This window comes from Hirundo rustica, chromosome 5 (assembly GCF_015227805.2).
Source record: "Hirundo rustica isolate bHirRus1 chromosome 5, bHirRus1.pri.v3, whole genome shotgun sequence".
NCBI classification, from domain to species: Eukaryota; Metazoa; Chordata; class Aves; order Passeriformes; family Hirundinidae; genus Hirundo; species Hirundo rustica.
The window spans coordinates 70497000-70517868 of NC_053454.1; the positions used below are offsets into that span (position 1 = coordinate 70497000).

At 35.8% G+C, this 20869-nt stretch overlaps 1 long non-coding RNA gene across 2 annotated transcripts; it reads right to left on the minus strand.

The window, feature by feature from the left end:
• Nucleotides 1–234: 234 nt before the first annotated feature.
• LOC120753096 (uncharacterized) lies at nucleotides 235–20547 on the minus strand. 2 transcript variants are annotated; one of them, XR_005700960.2, is made up of 7 exons: nucleotides 20471–20547; nucleotides 9336–9494; nucleotides 8387–8514; nucleotides 5066–5338; nucleotides 4306–4416; nucleotides 3859–4018; nucleotides 238–325 (listed from the first exon to the last, which is right to left on the minus strand). It is a non-coding gene; the product is annotated as an uncharacterized LOC120753096 (long non-coding RNA). The 2 variants fall into 2 exon arrangements; XR_005700961.2 differs by lacking the exon at nucleotides 3859–4018 and having other exon boundaries at nucleotides 235–325.
• Nucleotides 20548–20869: the final 322 nt, after the last annotated feature.

Consider the following 20869-nt stretch of genomic DNA (forward strand, 5'->3'; position numbering starts at 1 on the left):
GCATCTTTTCCTAAGTCTTAAAAAACATCAAAGACTTAATTTGCAGCCTCTAATTTTGGAATTGCTCAGGGAAATCAGATGATCTAGTCACAATGTTGCAAAGAGGGGAAACACAGGAATTCAGGGCCCCGTTGCCAGACACACAGGGCAGCTATTCCCGCGCTCTCCGCGTGCCGTGGCGGTACTTGCCTGAGCAGTGCCAGGGACCTTGAGAAGTAGGCCAATTTCTGCGCACACGGAGAGTTAGCGGAGCTTTAACTAGCACAGCATTTCATTCAAGAAGTCAGCTTCAAAACTTCATTTAAAATTATCAGGGGCACATTATCTGGGAACACAAGAAGAAGCAATTATTGGTTTAATTAGCCTGCACTCACCACGTTGTGCTCCTTCTCTTTGTTGGATTGCCAGGCAATTTTGTAAAATCATTAAGCAAGGGAACTATAATTCCACTATGACCTAATCTGCAGCTCCATCCTATCACACTGGAATATTTTAAAGTTATTTATGACTGTCCTCAATAAACGCTTAGTCCATTGGGTAAGAAACACTTTGGGTCCTCAAAATTCCAAATGGCTTCCCTTACTGAAAGGTTTTTGTTGTGTTCAGTCATCTGTTCCTTTCTATGCTTGAAAGAGAAGGTTTGCTGTGAAAATATTTGAACGTTACCGTGGAAATGCACAGGACACGGAAATAAATATTTTTCTATCCTGGGGGAAATGAAAACAAAACACAAACATTTCATTTTCATCATAACCTTTGATAAAATGGGCATGAAGGAAGATTCAAAACGGTATAAAACAAACTCACAACATATGATATGGATCTTTTTCCTGAAAAGGGAATTGAATAAATCATATTCTTTTTTTCTACCGAATCTACTAGATTTTGATGGTATGAGAGATTTAGGAATGCAATTCATGGCATTTTATTATTTTTTATGTCCTGCTTTCAGGACATAAACTTGTGAGTTTTCTGTTCTTTCACTGCACCTTTGACACAAGGGACTAAAAGAAGGGCTAGATTTATAAACTATGTATCTTCATACCTCCTAAGATGAAATTTAGTATAGTAACATTGTCCTCCAAATATTGCAAAGCTCTTTCAAACAACATCGAGGAAGATTGTGAACGAAACACTTGGAGTAAATGAAAAGTTGAAAATATCAGTTGATAACCACCTATGAAGATACCATTTCCCTAATTAAATTGTTTCGCTAGGCTGAAATAATCTGCGTAAAGCTGCAATTTCTACATATACCTGTCGAAATAGATAACTGATTACAACAAAAGAAATGGCATTTTTCATTCCAAAAGAACTCTTCTAAGAACACTTTTCTAAGCCTTATCTCACTTTGTGAGTGAGACACATTAAAAATTCTATGCCAGTTTAAGAGTTATGTGAAATCTTACAGAAAGGCAATTGATTTTGATAATAATTTTGTGTAAATCGAATAAACATGATTTTTACATCCTTAAAGAAACAGAATTACTTGACCAGAACATTTTACTTTACTACTGCTTTCAGCATGTTGACCTGGAGCAAGTACACAGAACAATTAACTATATTGTCTAATCCTGGTACAGCAGTGTCAGAATTTTAAACAGTTTCTGGATATCCAAAGGCACTAACTCCTTAAAGGCAGAAAGGAAAAGTGCATGAGTATGTCTGAAGCTTCTAACTATTCCTAACTATAGAATTATTTAAACTTAAGAAAATCTAATTTGAGGTACTTACATCCACTGTAGGTAAAAGATAATGTCTTCATAAATGTGCTTAATGAATTAACCTACTTTATCCATGAAATTTTACCTACAGCACTCCAGGACATGAAAATACATTGTTATGTTTACACTATACTCTGAAACACTGAAAATGTGTTCTTTAATACTTGGTTCTCAGTCATATTGCTTAATTTTAGCCAGGGAAATTAAATGAACATTTAGTTTAAACTCTCATAATGGTTTACATTTTAAAGTGATATGTGGCACTTTATAATACAATCAAAGAAAACTGCAGTCCATGAAATTCCTAATAAAACAACAACAACTTGCAAATCACAGGCCTCATGACTGCAAGCACAAAGGAGAAATGAGCAATTAAAGCAGTCAAATGTCACATAAGAATCCTGGTCAGAGCAAGAATTTTAATATGCTCATCTCTTGAAACTTAGAGATGAAGGAAACGAAAATTATAAAAGTAACTACATATGGTTATACTGTTTCCATATGCAGAATTCCAAGGCTGTTCAAATACACCTGAAAGAAGCTAATTCATGCTTTCAAAAGCTGTACCACAGGGAAATGCAAGAGAAAATCACAAACAAGAAGAATTCCTAAGAGACAGCTGGGGAAATGACAGTATTGGATAAGTAATGCACGAATGTGGAAAAGATTAACTGCCAGCCTTGCAGAAAATACTGGGAAGGTTCTGGTAGAAACACTGCAAACCAGGATTCCCATTGATATTGAAACATTCCTTTTCAGACCTTTCAGACACCTGGCTCCCAGTTTCATTGTCCTAGCTCTTTCTTTTCAACAGCTATGTCTATCTAGACTACGTTGGATAATCATGGTCGGTTCAGCCACAAATTTACCAATGCAAGTGGCTTATTTGTTTTTTGATCCATTCGGTTGTTCCTGCACTGAAGTTTGGCAGTCGTGAACTTGATCTCTACAATTATTTCACTTTCCTTTAACTTGCCATACAAACCCCATCACGCGTATCTCAGATGACTTTTTGAACTCTGAACTAACACCTCTTTTTTATCTTGTCAAAGAAACTGTGACAAAGAGTAGCCCAAATCGGCTGACTCGCATTTCTATATGAGAGCTGGGTGATCCAACTTTTAATCCTCATCATAGGATTGTGTGTCCTTCACAGTTGCAAGGCTATTTGCTTTTCCCCCAGACAACAAAAAGCATTGCTTATTACAATTTGAGTTTACCTTTCATTGCCTACATTATTTCCAGATGAAAGAATAACATCCCTAGGTAAGACCTTACCCTCATGCCCTCAAATCAATGGGGTTGGCTTTTTCCTCACGACTGGCTTTCAGCGATGCCCTGTGTGCCACTTCAAGGAATCATTTTTGTGCTGAAGGGCTGGCAATTACCTTTTGAAGCTCAGCCATTCTTGATGCCCATCACTCACTGCAAACCAGCTTGCTGGGAGCAGGGACACCAAGGAAGCTGTGGAAGAGGTGAATTCTCAAAGTTGTGTTTGAGGCCATGTTTTACTTTGATCTCAAGAAACCAGTGGAAGCTGGTGCCACAGTCATGCATACACTAGCCTTTAATTTTCAATAATTCAAATAGCATAAAGACAATTCTCAATATTGAAATCAGTAACCTGATTTTTTTAAAAAGAAATATTTGCCATGGCATAAGAGGACTGTATAAATGATTTAAATTGACTGCTTGCACAGATGACTTTTAGATAAAGCCTACTAAGAAGCATATTATTTCCATGCATGGCAATTTACATGTGAAATTTCCATTAGTGATAATGGCAGTGGCACGTATAAATCTCCAGTTCCCTTTAACATTAATTACAGTCATCTGTGTAAGTACTTGGATTTTTCAATGATGTTATACCCGTGGCTCTACAAAGTCAGAAGGCACCACAGCCTGGAGAGGATAAACATTAAACACTGTCATTACTGGTGGCAGGTAATAACTAAAATCTCTATCTGCACCATTGTTGAAATACAGCATCACATAAATTTGAAAAAAATACTAACGAAACACGCTTGTCTAATTTGTCAGGCTCTCAAAATAAAACTAGCTGACAGAATTCTGAATTAAGCTGATTATAATTTTAAACATGCTCTGCTAAATACTTTGAAAGTTACTAATTTACCATTTATTGAATAGGTCTGTAGAATCCACTTTAGACTTTTCTAAGTCTTCAAGAGGTAATGTTTGATTTCTTGTACTTTAAGTTTTTGTGTGAACTTTCAGAGCAGCTGTTGAAAACCATAAGTGAACCAACAGAGCAACTCCTGGTATGTTCAAACAGGCTTCATGTTAGATGCCAAGAGATTGAGCAGGAAAAAAAAAAAAAAAAAAAAATCAAGTAAATTTTAGTTGAGCAAATGCATTTGAACTGAAATTCAGACATATCTGTTGATTTATCCAAACTTATAATTTTCAAATCATCTCTTATGAAAAATCACAAAGTGATTTTTAAAAGAAAGTAAATCCAAATTGCACTTGATATCTTTATGTAAGCACTATATGAAATCTGGTTTTTATTTAGCATTAATTTTACATTATATTAATTCTTAACTATATAAGGAAGCATTACCTGATTACGATACAAACAGTAACAAGAAGCTATCCGTTTGCATTCAGGGTCTGACAGCCAAGAGGTCTTACCCCACTCAAGTTTCCAGGAATTAACAGTGGAGGCAGAGTGCTTTTACAGTGCAAAAGAATTGAGAACAATTAATTATTTGCAAAAAAACCCCACAGAAACAAACAAAACCCTCTTCTAGAATCTTGTGTAAACTCATACTATAATAAATTGACTTGTTTCTTGAGGCGTTTCTTAGAACTTGAAGGAATTTATAGCACTGTACCCATGACAGAAACTCAAATGAAATGCAAAACAAGACTTGTTTCAGTCTTCATAATAAAATTCTCAAACTACAAAATTGAGGTTGATTGGAAGTATTTTGGATGACGTATGACAAAAAAATGTCAGCTTTGCTTTGAACTAATTGAAATTTGGTCTTACATACGCTTGTAATTTATTATCAATACTTTGATTATGAAATGAACTGTTAGCAAAATATTACTAAGATAAATTTCTTCTCACATAAGGCTAAAGGTTTAACAGTTAGTTAATAATCCCAAATATCTAGAATTATTACCTCATGGTGCCTATTTCTCCCTGTTGACTCTAAGAAAATCTTGAGCAAGTATCTCAGAGTTTGACAGCAATTTTTGGATGTCAATCACCAGACAAGAGAACTGCCACCCTTCTTTTACACATCACATCCATCATGAGAATTACTATTTTATAAATAGTTATTCTAGTCCTCCTGGGGCATATAAAGTCTTACCAGAGAAAGTCAGTCTGGGTTCTTCAGTTGTCTTCTTTAACTACATCTAAATTTATCTTCTGCCAGCAGCTCCACGTTGGTCAGAGATAACTCATCAGACCTCTGACAGAGCCACGCTGGCAAGTTTTGCAGCACACCTATCTTTAGATCAGCCTTAACGTTGAGTTAAATTGCATCAGCAGTCACGGCTCCCTCGAGGCCGATTCACAAAATTGGGATTACCTAAGGTACTCGTGGTTAGAGGTGCAGCTGCTGTGTCTTTCACATTCCGCTCTGCAGAAATACAAGGAGGAGAAGGGGGATAATTTAAACTTCTCATCATAAGTGAGAGTCCTCAGCAACCTGTTTTTCAGCCGTGAAAGGCATTTGTAGGAATAGTGCGCCGTGAGCTAGGACAGCCCTTAGGCAGTGATGGTTATGTGCGAGGCAGCACAGTAGGGCTCAGACAAGTAATGAAACAACACCTCAATTTTTGATATTTTTTTGACTGTCCCACCCCATTCTGAGGGTTGGTGAGCCCGTACACACAAATATGGGCCATGACACTCTTCAAACTGGAGTTTTCATGAAGTGAAATTTTATCAGTTTTGGTGACAAAGGTACAATAGATCATTTCCTTGCAATAGTCCGGTTATTCTGGATGAAGGGTAATTTCTGGACTTTTTTTTGCCAACAATTTCCAGGAATTATATTTTGTTTTCCCTCCTGTCTCCCTCCACACCTAGCTTTTTGTTTTATAGCACCAGAAAGTATTAAATCTCTTTATACAAACCAGCAAATATCTAAATTATTTTACACATTTTTTTTCTTTGCAAGTGTTTTACCACCTTTTTAGGATTGTAAAGTAAAATAGAAAGCAGCCTTCATCTGTCACTGTTCTGTTTAGAATGCCTCTATTAGTTGTGGAGTAGAACTAATTATCTGCCAGCTATCTGTTTTTCTATATTGGCATGAAACGTAGATGGAGATAAATTTATGTACTTGACACACTAAAACCACTTCAGTATCCTATCAACAGGCTGGAGGAGGTGGTAGGGATTTTTACACTTTAAAGGTAGAATTTAATTTCCTGCTTCCATAAGTTACATCAAGTAGACATGTAGTGCAATTCACAGCAAATGACAGGGAGGACTGTATTTTTTCAGGGGAGAAAACGATCAAATCTGTGACTGATTAAATATTTCCTCCCAACAGACAAAAACATTGTAAAATTGAAGGTGGTTTTCCTCTATTTTTCCTTCTCCACAGTAAGAGATGGTCAAATATAAAATATTCTTGACAAGCATAAAGCAAAATACAGAATTCTGTTTTTCAGTCACTGCAATGATTTTATCCATTCCCTTACGATTTTTAAAATTTAATTGAAAAAATGTAACTATTTATATAATTTTCCACCTTCACATGTCATTGAGAATATCTAAATTTCCTCTTTATGGAAACATTACCATTTTCTAAATCTGTTTGGCTGTTTAAACACAGTCATGCATTTAAGAAAAGAACTCCAGAAATTCCCCTAATATATATGACAGAACCCACAAGTTGATCCAATTTCAGTACCAAATATTGTGGCTTTGTCTTACTGTCCCCCCATCAGGTTTCAGATGATCTTTTTTCCTTTTCTTATTCTATAATTTAAGGGTTAAACTCCTAATGAAATGAAATTATCCATGACTTTTATAGCTGGCTCTTCTGTAAAATATCTGACCCAGAATTTTGTATATCAATAACAGATCTACAGATCTGAGAGACAAAGACTTTTCTTGAACACATACATATTTCTTGACCGGTGCAATGTCTTAAACAAGGGATTCGGAATATTTGTTTTGACCTTTATATATATATATATATATATATATATATATTCTTTTTTTTTTTTTTGTGCTATCACCTGAGAAACAGGTTTCAATATTAGGTCTGTGAAATCTGAAATGTCTTTTCTTTTTTAGCTTCCTGCACACTGAAGAGGTGAAACGTTCATTTGGGGCTTATTATATAAAACATATGAAGACACTGACACGTCATTCAATTCCACAATTCAGTTAACAGAACGTGATCTTAGCCTGGATTTTCTGAGTTTTATTGTGTTTATTGTCTTCATTATAATTTCTTAGGGTTGTAAAAGAAGTGCTGTAAGTGTGTCTTTCAAGAGGGTTACAGTACTGCTGTCAAGTGTCTCTAATAGATTGTTTTATCTAGCCAATAATTTTGGAACATGCAGTCTGAGGTCCAGTGCTGTGGCACTGTGAAGGCCATTTGGAATTCAAGATGCTTCACAAATGGCAACATTTATAAAGTGTGATTGCATCCAGTGATAGTCACCACAAATGAGCTTGCTCAGTATTCTTCACATTATGATTTAAAGTCCCCTTCTAGTCTCTGAGGATATATATGAGATACAATTTATTCAAAATTCAGAAATATTGCAGATGAATTACAGACTCCCATAAAAACATTAACTACAACTACACATATTGTAGATATATCACATGCTGGATTAAATAAATTGAGAATTTACTGCGACTTACACAGAAAAAAATGCATAGTCTATTAAATAAGCCATATTCCAAATCAGATACATAACCTATCTAATCAAATACTTAATATATTGAATCAAAATCCCTGCACCTGCTACACCAAATACATCACAGATTGAATGAAACATACCATCCAAAGAGCATATCGATATTAAACTAAATCATGTTGAACAGCTACGTAATTTACTAAATTAAATAAATTGAGCCAATACAGTAGTCACTGAACCTAGCATACAGATCATAAACAAACACAAAGCTTGGAGGTTTTGAAAGAGCTTGCCACACGTTACCAGTCTCTGTATCTTGTATCTTATCTTCAAATGGAAAAAAGTCTTCTAGAGCCTTGGAAAATCAATTTTTAATCATTGAATAAGCACCTGGCAATTTAGGTATCACACTTGAACAAGAACTGCTATCATTCCTAGACATCCAATGCCTTCAAAAATTAAAATAAATCAGAGGTATTCCCTGTGATGCCTTAAGTTTTAGCTTTCGTGTTTTCAGATTCTGTGCTGCCTAGGGGTGCAATTCTGAGCCTCACATTAAATGCTAGTGAGCTCTCTTCACAGAGTAGGGAGACAGAACAAATCCTTTTCCTGCTGAAGACCAAGGACAACTTTCAGCCCAACAGCAAAACAGCGGCTGAAGGGAGGAGCAAGAAGGATGAGACCTCGCAACCTGAAGCTGTAATTGGACAATTAAACTCCAATATGCAAAATGACCAAGGCTTATCAAAATGTAAGGTCTTGTGACCAGGGTTCCATTTTTGTGACCATTCTTTACCCACCTTGGGTGCAGCCCTGGTCAGGCTTTTGTCCTGCCCAAGGTGCATCCTGGAGGCCTTTCTGTAGATACCTGCTTTATTCTCTAGCTCTGTCCAGTCTCTGTTTCAGGTCAGCCTTCCCAAGGCATCACCTGAGAAAATCCAAAGAAAATATCCCATTTTGGCTGTTTTCCCTCGTACCTGTTCTTATAAGAAAGTCATAATGAAAAGCAGCAAGGTGAGTACAAGATGAGAAAAGAAAAATCTTATTTCAGAGATATTTTTTAAAATAAATGACATGCTTAAGGCCAGATGGCAAGTGTAGTGTGACACAGACCAGAATCCTTTTTTTAAATAATTTTCCAAAGGTCATGTATTTTAAAATAACATTTACCTAAGGCTAAGTAGTAAAGCATTAGACTTCCTGCATTCAATTTAATCAGAGTTCTGCCAATTAGACTAGTTTAGTCCAGTAAGTTCTTAATGTTTTATCTTAATTAATACAGCACATAATTTTATAATAAGCATTGTTGAAGGCAAATGTAGTTGAGTATAGACATTTTGTGATACATTCAATACCCTTCAAATATAAAATAAAAATAAATATTGATTTGCTTTTTTTTTTTTTTTTAAGGCTTGCTTCATAAAATAGACAGTTGTGATTCCAAATGTCATGTCAGTACTTCTGCTGCAAAATTAAGAAAGCACCATTGCTGAAGTCTAATATATAATTGTATCAATTTTGGAGACAAGATGAGCTTACACGTTGAGTAAATCCGTGGTTTTAAAATAATTAATTCTTTTAAAAAGCCTACACAAATGCGTAAAGCCAAATGAACTAATTAAGATATATGATTGCTACTCAAAAATATTTTAATTGGTAATTTGTGTTTCATTTGATCTAATGTTTAAGACTCTCTAAAACCTGATGTAAGCATCATGTTGACGCTCGAGTTCACACAGAAACTCCTACCTTTTATGAATAAAGTTGAAACTGATTTCATGGGAGGCTCATCCATTCAGTAACTAGGTCGTACTCGATGATCTCAAAGGTCTTTTCCAACCCAGTTGATTCTGTGATGAACACATTTAGCTGGGAGCTCTGGATATCTCTTTCCTCTGAGCTGCAAGCCTACAAAGTTATTCTTTTTATCACACAATAAATATTTAACCTCTGTTTTCTTGAAATGGAATAACTTCAGAGAAGAGATACAGGAAAGTTTAGAACTTTTATAATTTTTATCTCGTGTTCCCTCCCAGTACTTCTAAGCATTAATATCCATGGAAAAACATAAAATCCTCTCCAATTTCTCTCAGCCCCTGAGAAGGAAATGATGCTGTTGCTCATCAAACATTTTCAGTGCTTACCTAAAAAAAGCAAGGTGGTATTCTCTGAAAGCATTAACAAATCCTGGGGTGTCAATACATGGACAGATAGCAACAGCAGAAAACCTTTTATTTTTAATTCTCTTTGCCCCCCGAACAGGGGGACCAGCTGGAGTCTTTCACCCACTAAAGCATCATCTATAACTCAAACCAGCAATCAATACCAAAAGCAGATGTTTGATGAAAACTTCTCTTGCTTTCTCAGCTTCAGTCCCCTTAACCCACACTGAGAAGTTAAAGTAAGAAAGAGGAAAACTATTGATGTAAAGGGCAAAGCGAGGGATGAAAAAGCCACGTCAGAATTGGAAAAGGTAAACTTCTTTTTACAGAGCTCTTCAATACAGTGGATTGAACTCAAACAATCCTGTAATTCTCTAAATTAGACTGCTTTCATGTAAGGCTCAGAGTTGCTGTGTTTTGAAGAAAATACATTTGCATCCTTTAGAGACATTCAACAGTGCTTTAGAAAGCCATCTAGGGAAAGGTCAATGGTGCAAACACTGGCTTGCCTATAACCTTTCATTTCTAATGAAATGCTCTACACCCTCCCGAGGGGAAAACAGCTTGTAGAGCTCCTATAAATTTTATTTCAAAAATCAAGTTCCCACACAACACCTTTAGAGAAGCTTTTTAACTCTGCTGCCCACCACCTTTCAGGAAAATCAGTAACCTTTAGCTCTCATCTTGTCTGTGCCTTAATAACCAAGGAGGGTTACTTTTAAATTTAGCCCTGTTTTTCAAAACTGTATTTCTGAACAATTGGTTTGCTGTTGGTTGCTGTGTGGTACAAAGTCTTTCAGGATAGAAGGACTGCTATGTTTGAGATTTTCCTAGAAATATACTGGCTGTTTTTACACGTAGCAGGAGAAAAAGTTAGGCTGATATCAAAACACAATGCACAGAGCAGAACCCTGTGTGTAATCCTGCTTTTATGGGTGTTTCTTGTTGCTCAGAGACCCCATTAATGAGGATCTCACTGCAAATGTGGTATTATCAATAATTGCAACTGAAATTGAGTGCAATACTCAATTGTGTTGCCCTATTACTGGATTGGATTCAAAGGAGTAGTATCAGTTCCCTTTCCCAGACTTACTAGATGAAAGCAAGTAACATTGAACAGGGCAAAGATTCCAACACCGAGCAGGGACAACAAACAACAAGTAGCTTTGCATCAGGATCAGACCCTGCAAGTGAAATATGACATTGAGGGGACAAAAGTTTGTCTAGAAGTCAAATTTTATTAGTTCACACAGCGTTAAATTTCCAAGAGCTTACTTTAGCAGAGGAACTGCTCTGATAAATCTTTTCCCTTCTTCATGCCAGATTACCAAGAAAAGGATAAAAATATTCCATTAAAGAGAGGAATAACAAGATGTTTTTGATAAGGAGTTTCTAACTTTGGCATATGATTATGCATCATGAAAAAAGGTTTGCAATGTAAGCATAATGGAAAGTTCACACACAGGTTACAAAGAAATTCAAATACTAAAACCTGAATTTTTTTTGTGAAACTTGCAAATTGCAACCACATAAACCCCATGATAAATCAAATTCATGAAAAGATCCTTATTATTGATAAAGCGTGTCAAACTTCTCAAAAGTTCGAACGTTATGTAGAAACTGTATAATACATATCCTTAATATGATATGTCATTCCCACTAATACTTAAGAATAAAAACTCCAGGATGCACTGAAAGTTATAAAAGGAAGAGTTTTAGATATTAATTGTTACACCAATATTTTTAAGATATATGGCACACCTGATTTATTTTATTGTAAGCTGACTTGAAAAATACTTGTTTAAAGTGAGGAAAAAAAGCCTCACCAAATTCTATAGGGAGCCATTAAACCCAAAACTTACATAATTCCAATAATATCTTCCTCTTACACTCATCTATATACACTTAAGTATATATAGATGTGTGTGTGTTACTTACGGTGAGGCTTGGGAAGGCTAGATCTTTTCTTTGTTAGGTATAAACCAAAAGCAGAATTTGTATCAGAAATTTGCATCTGTCTTTCAGGTTTCACAGAAATCTTACTCAAATCAAATTTTGTCAGACATCTCACTGTGGTGGGATTTCACACTGGCGTCCTCCACCCTGGCAAGGCCAGAGGAGCAAATCTGTGGGCTGAGGGGTCCTAGGAAAATTAGTAAAAGAATTAGAGTTGTGCTCTGATATCAGTTTCAGACTGAAATAAAAGCTTATTTCCTCCTTTCCTTGTGAATCAGCCCTTACTGGAGCCACCTGCTTACAGCCAAGAGCTGCAGCATTCCCACTAAATACAGCACAGCGAGCTGCTCTCCAAATCACCCACTTTAGAATACTCTGTGGTCTGCTCTTTTCATACTTCCAGACATTATTAGATTGAGTCTATCTGCTTAGCTCACAAAAATAGGAGTACAGAATGCAACAAAGGAAAAATAGCCTTGGGGGAAAAAAAAAAAAAAAAACCAAAAAACAAACCCTTGACATTTTGACTTTCCAACCCTAGAAATAATTGGAGTCATCTTTAATTTCACCCAGGCTGAAGAGATAGTATATTAAATAGTCAAGTACTCTGTTACAGTGGTCTGGAAGAAATGCAGACTTACATTTTACTTTTTCTTACTTTCTTAACTACTTACATAAGACACTTGAGATTGGACATTAGGACATCAATACCTTTTGCTGGAGAGTTATTTAGCAGCTACATTTTCTACTTTTAGGTTTGTGACACGGATCACAGAAAACAGTCCTAAACTATACCTAAATAAAATAAAAATGTATAATTATTACTTAATACCAGACATTTTAACAGGCAGCTAATCAAAATTATTTATAAGGCATTCTGCAGATCCTTTGGAAAAGCTGAAGCATGGTTCATCAAAGCAGGATGGGCAAAACAATCTGTATTTAAATTTATTTGATGTCAAGGGTTTAATCAGAGAGGAGAGCTCGTTCTTACTCTATGAAAATGTCATTAAAAATGAAGGAGTATTAAAAAAATTTGGTCTAGAGATACACATTGAAAGATGTATTGAAATAAATTAATCTATCTTTTGATAGATAACCACCACTTGATCTGCTTTTACTATTTGAAACAGCTGCATGATCTGCTTCATAGAATTAGTAAAAAAAAAAAATCTTATAAGGTATACAACAAGTGTTGGGAATAAAAAAAATCATTCGTGTTTAAATGATGTGCAGGCACACAGAAATAAATTTATTCCAGGAAAATAAACTTTTCACATTTTGCTCCTATATCTGTAGAAGGGCAGGCAAATTAATGGTCAATATTTCAACTCACTTAGATATCTATTTAAAAAAAAAATTCTCATCATGAAAAGCAGAACAAAGCATGCTTGAAATGCATTTTACATAGAATATCAGAGATTTTACACAGAATATCAAACCATTTGTACATAAAGATGGCTTTAAGCAGTTAGGCTCAAGTTCTAATCAACTATTCTGAATTTCAGTCATATCTCATCACCTTGCTATATCTCTTTTCTCTTCTTTCTTGGCTACAAACTGTTGATAGACTCACTTGTGGCCTTTAAAATTGGGAGGAATTAATGCAAAATGGTTCAAATGTGTTCTCAAAGAAATGATACTGGCTGTGAGGGGTACCCAAGCCTCAGTGCTGAGAAATGGTGCTCGTGAGCAGGTGAGTCATTACCTGTGAGAAATGAAATGCCAGCAGCTGTTTGGGGAACTTTTGCACAAAGAAAGCCCCAAGATCTGGAGCTCTTCCAGGTCAGGATACAGAACCTGGCTACTTTTCTCTTTATTTCCCACAGAGTACCAAGACTGAGGCTCTTTCCTTGCGGATTTAGCTTGCATACTTATCAGCAGCTTTGCTGAAGTTCTGCAGGTGCTTTGGGGGGGATTTTTTTTTTTTTTTTTGACTTAGAGAATAACATGTAAAATACTTTTTTTTTTTCCCCTGAACATCCTGTTTTTACTGATAGTGCCAAACAAGATTTTATACATCTCTCTTATTTCCTGATAAATTGTGTTTATTCTGATAAGCTAGAAACTCTCACACATTCTTAGTACTGCATATTTTTCTCTTTTTTCCTTTTCTTTTTTTTTCATTTTCCCAGCTGCCATGGCATTGCACTGAAAGACAGGGTGAAGTACCTGGCTCATCACACCTGAAAAAGCACAGGTGCCATATGAATATTGGAGCTGTATTAAAGCAAACAAACAATTAAACAAAGGAACATAGTCAAGGACAAGAGAAACCTGCTGTAGGAATTCTGGGACACAAAAGGCGTAGCCATAAACAGCGAAGGAGACATTGAAATTCTTTTCTTACTGAACATGCCGTCACGCAGGCTCATGTTCGAAGCATCAAACAGTGAAATAAGAGCCAAAATTGCAGCCCTTGGTTTGGCATTGACCCAGTGTGATGCTGGGTAATCTCACTGGACTTCAACTACTAAGCCCCTTGTATCCTCAAGTTATAAAACATTTTGAAAAATAAATAAAAAAATACTGTTATTATTAAACTTATTTCCTCTACTATGTGCTTACAAAAGACAAAGGAATGAGAGGAATATTTTGTTTCCCTCCTGAAAACTCAAAGACAAGGTATGGGACTGAAAAGTAATCACTATTTTCTGATTCTTGGAGCAGGATCTAGAGAGGGAAAAAAAAAAAAAAAAAAAAAAAAAAGTGAGCTGTATTTTTTACTTCTTATGGAAAAACCCCAAGCAAGCAATTCATGGTTTGTCTGGGTTATTTTCTACTATTGAGAAAACCCCACATTCTTTATAAACTGCTAGATTTTCCCTGTGTGCATGAAAAAGGCCCCATTACACTGTTTGCATGTTATTTTTTCATCATCCCAATTCTCATCTGCATCCTTCTCCCATTTCACAGAGTCCTACAGAGAGAAATAACTCCTTCTATATGTTTAAGTTGTAAAAAACCCAACATCTAAACAAAAGGTGTGATGCAGAAAACTCATTGATATTCTTGGGATTTGATTTTCATTCAGATGCATCTGCCTATTAAAAGACTTGTCAGACAACTCCCTAGTTTCAGGAACCTCTGTCTAAATCATCTCTGGCACTTTCCACTAAACTTTTCAGTAGGAGTTTGAAATATATCACCCTGTTATTTAATCCTGACTCTCCAAAGAATTTACTTATTAGCATTTGAAAGAACCTCTTGCCTTTAAAGAAACCTTTACAGCCCCAGTTCTGAAAATGCATAACATATCTTCCTTGGAACATTTATTTCTGCCACAAAGATGAGTAGATATCATGTATTTCACTGAGGAAGTTTAAGTCCTTCCCTCAGTATTTCCAGACATTGGAAGTAATAAGGATGGATAATGACAGCTCCTTTTCTTGCAGGGCTTACAGATTTTCGTCAGTTTGAACAAATTCTTTTGGTCCCCTTTTCCAGTTTCCCTGCACTGTAACTAGAAGGGATGGGAAAAACTTCTCTCTATACAGTCCTACTCATTATAAGGATGAATGAAGCTGAAATTGAAATTCAAGTTTCTCAAAATGTACCAGACATAAAGGAAATATATTTTTGAATATCTGCAAATGAGAAAATCATGGGCTGGAAATTAATTTTGTGTTAAATAGGAGTTGGACTGTCCTAATAAGCAGGAGTCAAATAAAGTCAGGAATAGAACACGTTGCATGTTTTGTCAAAAAATAGAAAACCTGCTAGGGTGTATTAGAACTGTTATTAAGACTGTCAAAAACTGTTTGGAATAACACAATAAGGTGTCCTGACAATTCCCATTCCAGGTTCTACAGGTGCCATAAGCAAGATAAAATCAGACAATATTTAATTTTGTAGTTTTTTTTAACACTTATTAGAAATCCTATGATCTCTATAAATATATATCTATTTATCAATATCTCTCTTTTTGCCACAAACCCTGAAGTAATGAAAAGAAATGCTTGCCTTTTTTCCACTCTAATGTAACCCCCAACTATAAACACTGGCACAACCAAAGTTACTGTGTTTATTACCACTAAAATTGAAAGTGGCCAAGCCATATCAGATGTTTCTGTATTTATTCACAACTCAGAAACATGTCCAGACTTTTATGTTTTGAAGCCACTCCAGAAGACTGGAGCTGAAAGAAACCAGAGGTTCCCAAGTGACCGCAGTAGAGCAGTACTTTCTCTTCTGATAAAACAACACTAGGAAGCAAAAACCCGCAAGCAAACAAACAAGACTCTTTCTAATTTTTTTTTTTTTTTAAAGCATTAACATTAATAAAACCATGTCTTTTCTCATTAATTGAGCCTTTGGGTGATATTCTGACAATATTGTTGTCTAGAAAACAGAAACTATTCCAGGCTCTGGCTCCCAATGTAAACCACTGAGCAAAGTTTCAGCTTCCTACCAGGGCAAACTGCAGATGTACAGCTCCTTTTTTTTTTTTTTTCTTATGATCTTGCTTTTCAAATAAGAAAATCAGGCACAAGAGGACAAACTGTGTAAGAATAGAAAATAATTAACCTAAAAAAAAAAAGTTCATAGAGGAGCTGAGAAAAAAAAAAATTACCAGATCTTTCCTTGACTAAAAAAAATAAAATAAAATTACAGCTTTCTAAAATCAAAAATTGAATGCTAAATTGAAATACAGGAATTTTATTTTTTTATTTCACAATGTCATATGAAAATGAAAATTAATTTAATGTAAAGTTGTTTCAAGCAGTTTTTATAAATATTTGAGGGATTTTTAAGTGAAGCACAAACAAGATTGTGTCTTTTTTTCTATTTATGGGATTTTATTTGTTACTTATTTTTAAAGACTGTATATAAATGGTTATCTAATAAAGGATTTATGACCACTGAAAAACAGTTACAAATACACAAGTTGAACATCAGGTGACTGGTTCAGGGCACTAAAGGGGGAGAACTTTTCTTCGTGAGAAACAGAGCTGTTGCAAAATCGTCATAATCCCAGTTATCCAATCCCAATCCCAGATGGCAATGTTCTCAAGAACAGTCTCTACAAACAGTAAGGAGAAACAGAAAAGAGTAAAGAAGAAGAGGTAAAAATTTAATCTGGGTAAAATTTAACTGGGGAAATGGCAGGAAACTTTTGTTCTTGTGCGCAAACAACATCAAATATTTACTATTGCCAATGGTCTCTGTAAAGATGATGATCTACAGACTTTTGGCGGTTTTTATGTGCTCTAGGAAAATGTGATTAAAATTAACATTAGCTAAGAGACTAAAACCTGTCTTAAAATCAGGAGGGGGCAGGAGGAATTTCTGTGAGAAGAGTATACTGAAGATTTTTAGTTTAGTAAATTTCACCTTAAGGGATTACCTTCCTCTCCTTAGACTATTCCACTTCCAGAGATGCAGTGAACTATATCTACCATACACTTAATAAATTTTTGAGTGTGGTGCACAGACCCCCTGAAGAAAAAAATCTTCTTTCTTAGTCAATCCAAAGAGTCTGTAAAGACAGGGATTATTAGGGGAAGCCACACTTCTCTCTGTGTTTCTCAGAGGTGGACATTTTAACTGGATGCCAGCTGAACTTTAAAATATTTCAGTAGAGGTATTTTCTCCTGCGGTTTGATTGGTATTCTTTTGTATGTGTGTATATATATCTCTATATGAGAGGAGTATTTACCAAATTGTTTAACAGAAATAGATTTATGCTGTGTAAAAACAGTGCTAGCATGTTTATGTTAACAACTCCTTGTTACCTCTGTTTCTCTTTCCTTTTTTAAAAAGTGATGAGCTTGTTTATACCCAAGATAAATAAACAAGATAAATTTTGCACATAGTAAGTTGCATTTGCAAGTGCACAGATCTGGTCGTTTCGCTTATCCCTGGTTTCTTCAGTGGTAATGACAAAGTATTTCAGAGTAGCGTCTTATACGTATCCAAAGAGGCCTGTATGGGACAAAATTTGTGTCTAAACAGAAGCAGGATATTTACACGGCACTAGATCTCTAAATATTGGCTCTTTTACTGCTTTGCTTTCTCTGAGGCCCGAAACAGCATGTGGTTTTTATTGATAAACATGGCAGAAAAGTGTACATTTGCCACAGAGAACGAATTTGCCTGGTTACCAAAAAAAAAAAAAAAAAAGTCTATTGATAATAAATATTGCCAAACTCTTAAAGACAAACAAACAGCAGCAATAAAAAATTCAAAACAAGGCCACATGTTTGCTTTTGTCCCATGAAGGTGTAGAAATTGAATCAGGGTCACAACCCCAGTTTGTGAAGAAAAGGCTTCACTTGCAGAGGCTGGTCCTGAATAGAAATGGTTTTGTTTGAGGGATGTAGCACAGTGTTGGGTATTATTAAGATTGATTACCTCCATGTATATCAATAACCTTGATTTGAGAAAATGTGTTGAACTATAATGAAACCTGAAATGGAAGAAGATAATCGATATGGAAGGGAGAAAAACAAAACATATATATATAAATATACAAAATAGATTGAAGAAAACAGAAACATGGACTGCTGTACTCTTTATATGTGCATTTTATAACCTCATTAAATATTTTGTACACACTTTGCCATAAACAATGCTAGGAGTTTGGTGTTTCATATGGCAGAGGTGTCTTTTTATTTGTACTAGAACACGGTTGTGAAAAGCAAAATAAAACTAGACTGGCTTGTTGGATTCCAGTAATATTCCCTTATTTCACTGTAATTTGATATAAATGCTAGGAGGGACATTTACACTGTTATTGCAGTCCCCATTTAATTTCTCCAGCAAAGCCTGTTATTTTTTTACAACCTTCTCATTGGTTTGTTTTCAGGCCCACATCCCTTGTTAAATATAACCCTTTCTGCTTTGGTGACTGTTAGGATATTTCCTAGCTATCAATGAGGCATCTGTGACTCCTTCAGAGTTGAAAATGAACATTTCTAGCAAAAGAAGAAAATGAACAAGTGATGCATATATCAAGGTACTAACACTTTCTGCTAGATAGTATGGATGCACTTCCAATTGCCATTTAAATGTTACTGGAAGACGTTGAAGAACATTTTGTCTATCAAGATTTTCTGGGCAAGAGCATGTGCTACAGAACACTGTGAAGAAAATTTTTTGTGTTATTTTTTGAGTAGGAGAAATCGTTTGCAAAATCTAAGTTTTAATTACCTTTGAGATTTGCAGTACTGATTTGGCAGATCTCTCCCTGTTTCCATCACAGCAGGAAAAGGCAAAACGGGCTAATAAAGACAGGTAAGCATAATTGTTCATTACACATCACAACTTCTAGCAGGGATTTCACTTGCTGCTGAAGGGTTGAGACAAGCTTACACTACGAGAAAATCTTAAATTAACAAATTCTCTCATATCTGGAAGCATCAGTATGAAATATGAAGGTACTCTAAGATAGTGCTCCCCTAAACCCTGACTTCCAGGATTATCAGACCACACTGTTTTGGCTGCCAGCTTTAACACCGACAGAACATCAAAAAAATTAAGTCTGATACTGACAGGGAGAACAAAGAATGTTACTGATGTCAGCATAATGCTTCCTGACTACTGTTAAAGAACAGGACAAGCTCGGCAGTTGCTGGGCAAGCGATGGATATTTTGTCCTTAATAAAACTTTTAATTTAAAAAAAAAAAAAAATAATCAGTGGTATCAGACCTGTTTTTGTTGAAATAATATGAAAATCCTGAATTCTTTCCCTATAAAGAAAAAATAGCTGAATAAGACAATTATATTTAGAGACATTAATAAATGCAACCTCAAAAAGCAATCTCTTCCTAAAGGCATCAGTCAGTTTTGTAAGGAAATAATTCATTTTCTTTGGGAAGAAATAGATTATTTGACTCTTAATTAACAACATTAACTCAAAAGAAGTATTAAGAAAGAGAAGAAGAACTGAAATGGAATCATTATGTCTATAGAAGATTAGAAGCCAAAGTGTTAGAAATTCGTAAGACAAATTTGCAGTGGGTGATGATCAGAGTATATTTGGGAAAAAAGGGGAGAACAGAGCAGGAAAGGAAAATGGAATATTTATGGAATGATGGAAAAATGAACTTAAATGGAACAAAATAATCAGCCCAGTCAATGATCTGCTAAATTTAACTTCAAATTGAATCCTTTTCCTTTATACTCATGGTCTCCTAGACTTTATTTATTGGTATCATAATGTACTTCAGGCTATTATCACCCTAAAAAGAGGGTAAAAAAAAAAAAAAAAAAAGTAAAATAAGAATAAGCATGAAAGAAAGTGGTTGATATGAGTCTGGTGTGACTAAAAGACTACTGTTAAATAAGGACTAAATGGATGACCTAAGAGTGATGCATGAGTTTGACTAGCACAATCACAAGATTTTATATGGAAATAGTTTCAGGATCCCACCCTGAGCAGACCTGTCATGGATACTGTGTGAAGATTATGCCCTACTAGCCAGTGACCATTCCCAAGACAAGAACTATTGCTGAGTTTTGCCACAGCCCCCCTTGTTAGAGAGTAGAAATGAGCCAAGACACAGACCCCTTGTTTATCACAGCATAAAGAGGGTCCTGGTTTATTCCTCTTTACAGCTCAGCCATCCTCACTCCAACCATCCACTGACTCTGGCTGCAGCAGCTCCTGCTGCAGGTTTCCCTGGCAGCCTCTGACTGCTGGGTATTTCCTGCTAAACTCTGACTGCAGGTATTGGTTTGCAAACTCTGACTGCAGGCTTTCACCCAGCCAGACTGTGACCGCAGGTTCCAACAACAGGCTCTGACTGCGCACCCACACTGACCTCACAGCAGGGATTCTCTCTCCTCAGGATCCTTCTTCTTCATGCTCCTCTCATTCCCTCTTCCTCAAGATTTTCTCCTCCATGATCTCCCCTCATTAGCTAACCCACTCCCTTTTATCACATTTATCTTTATTAGATGTAGCTGTGACTCATCAGGATAGAGACTGTATTGGGTAATTAATACAGCTGTTACTAATCAGGGGCGAGGTCACCTGTATTCCCTTCTCCTGCAGCTGAGCACAACAAGTAGTACTGGAAGTGTGAGAAACTCCCTGGTGTAGAACTGGCTCCTGTCAACTAGAATTTTCCAAACACTTCCTGGCCCTGTTTCACGGCCTGAAGAGTACAGGCTGCAAACACCCACTGTCGGTCTGCACAAAGTCACTTGGGTTTGGCTGC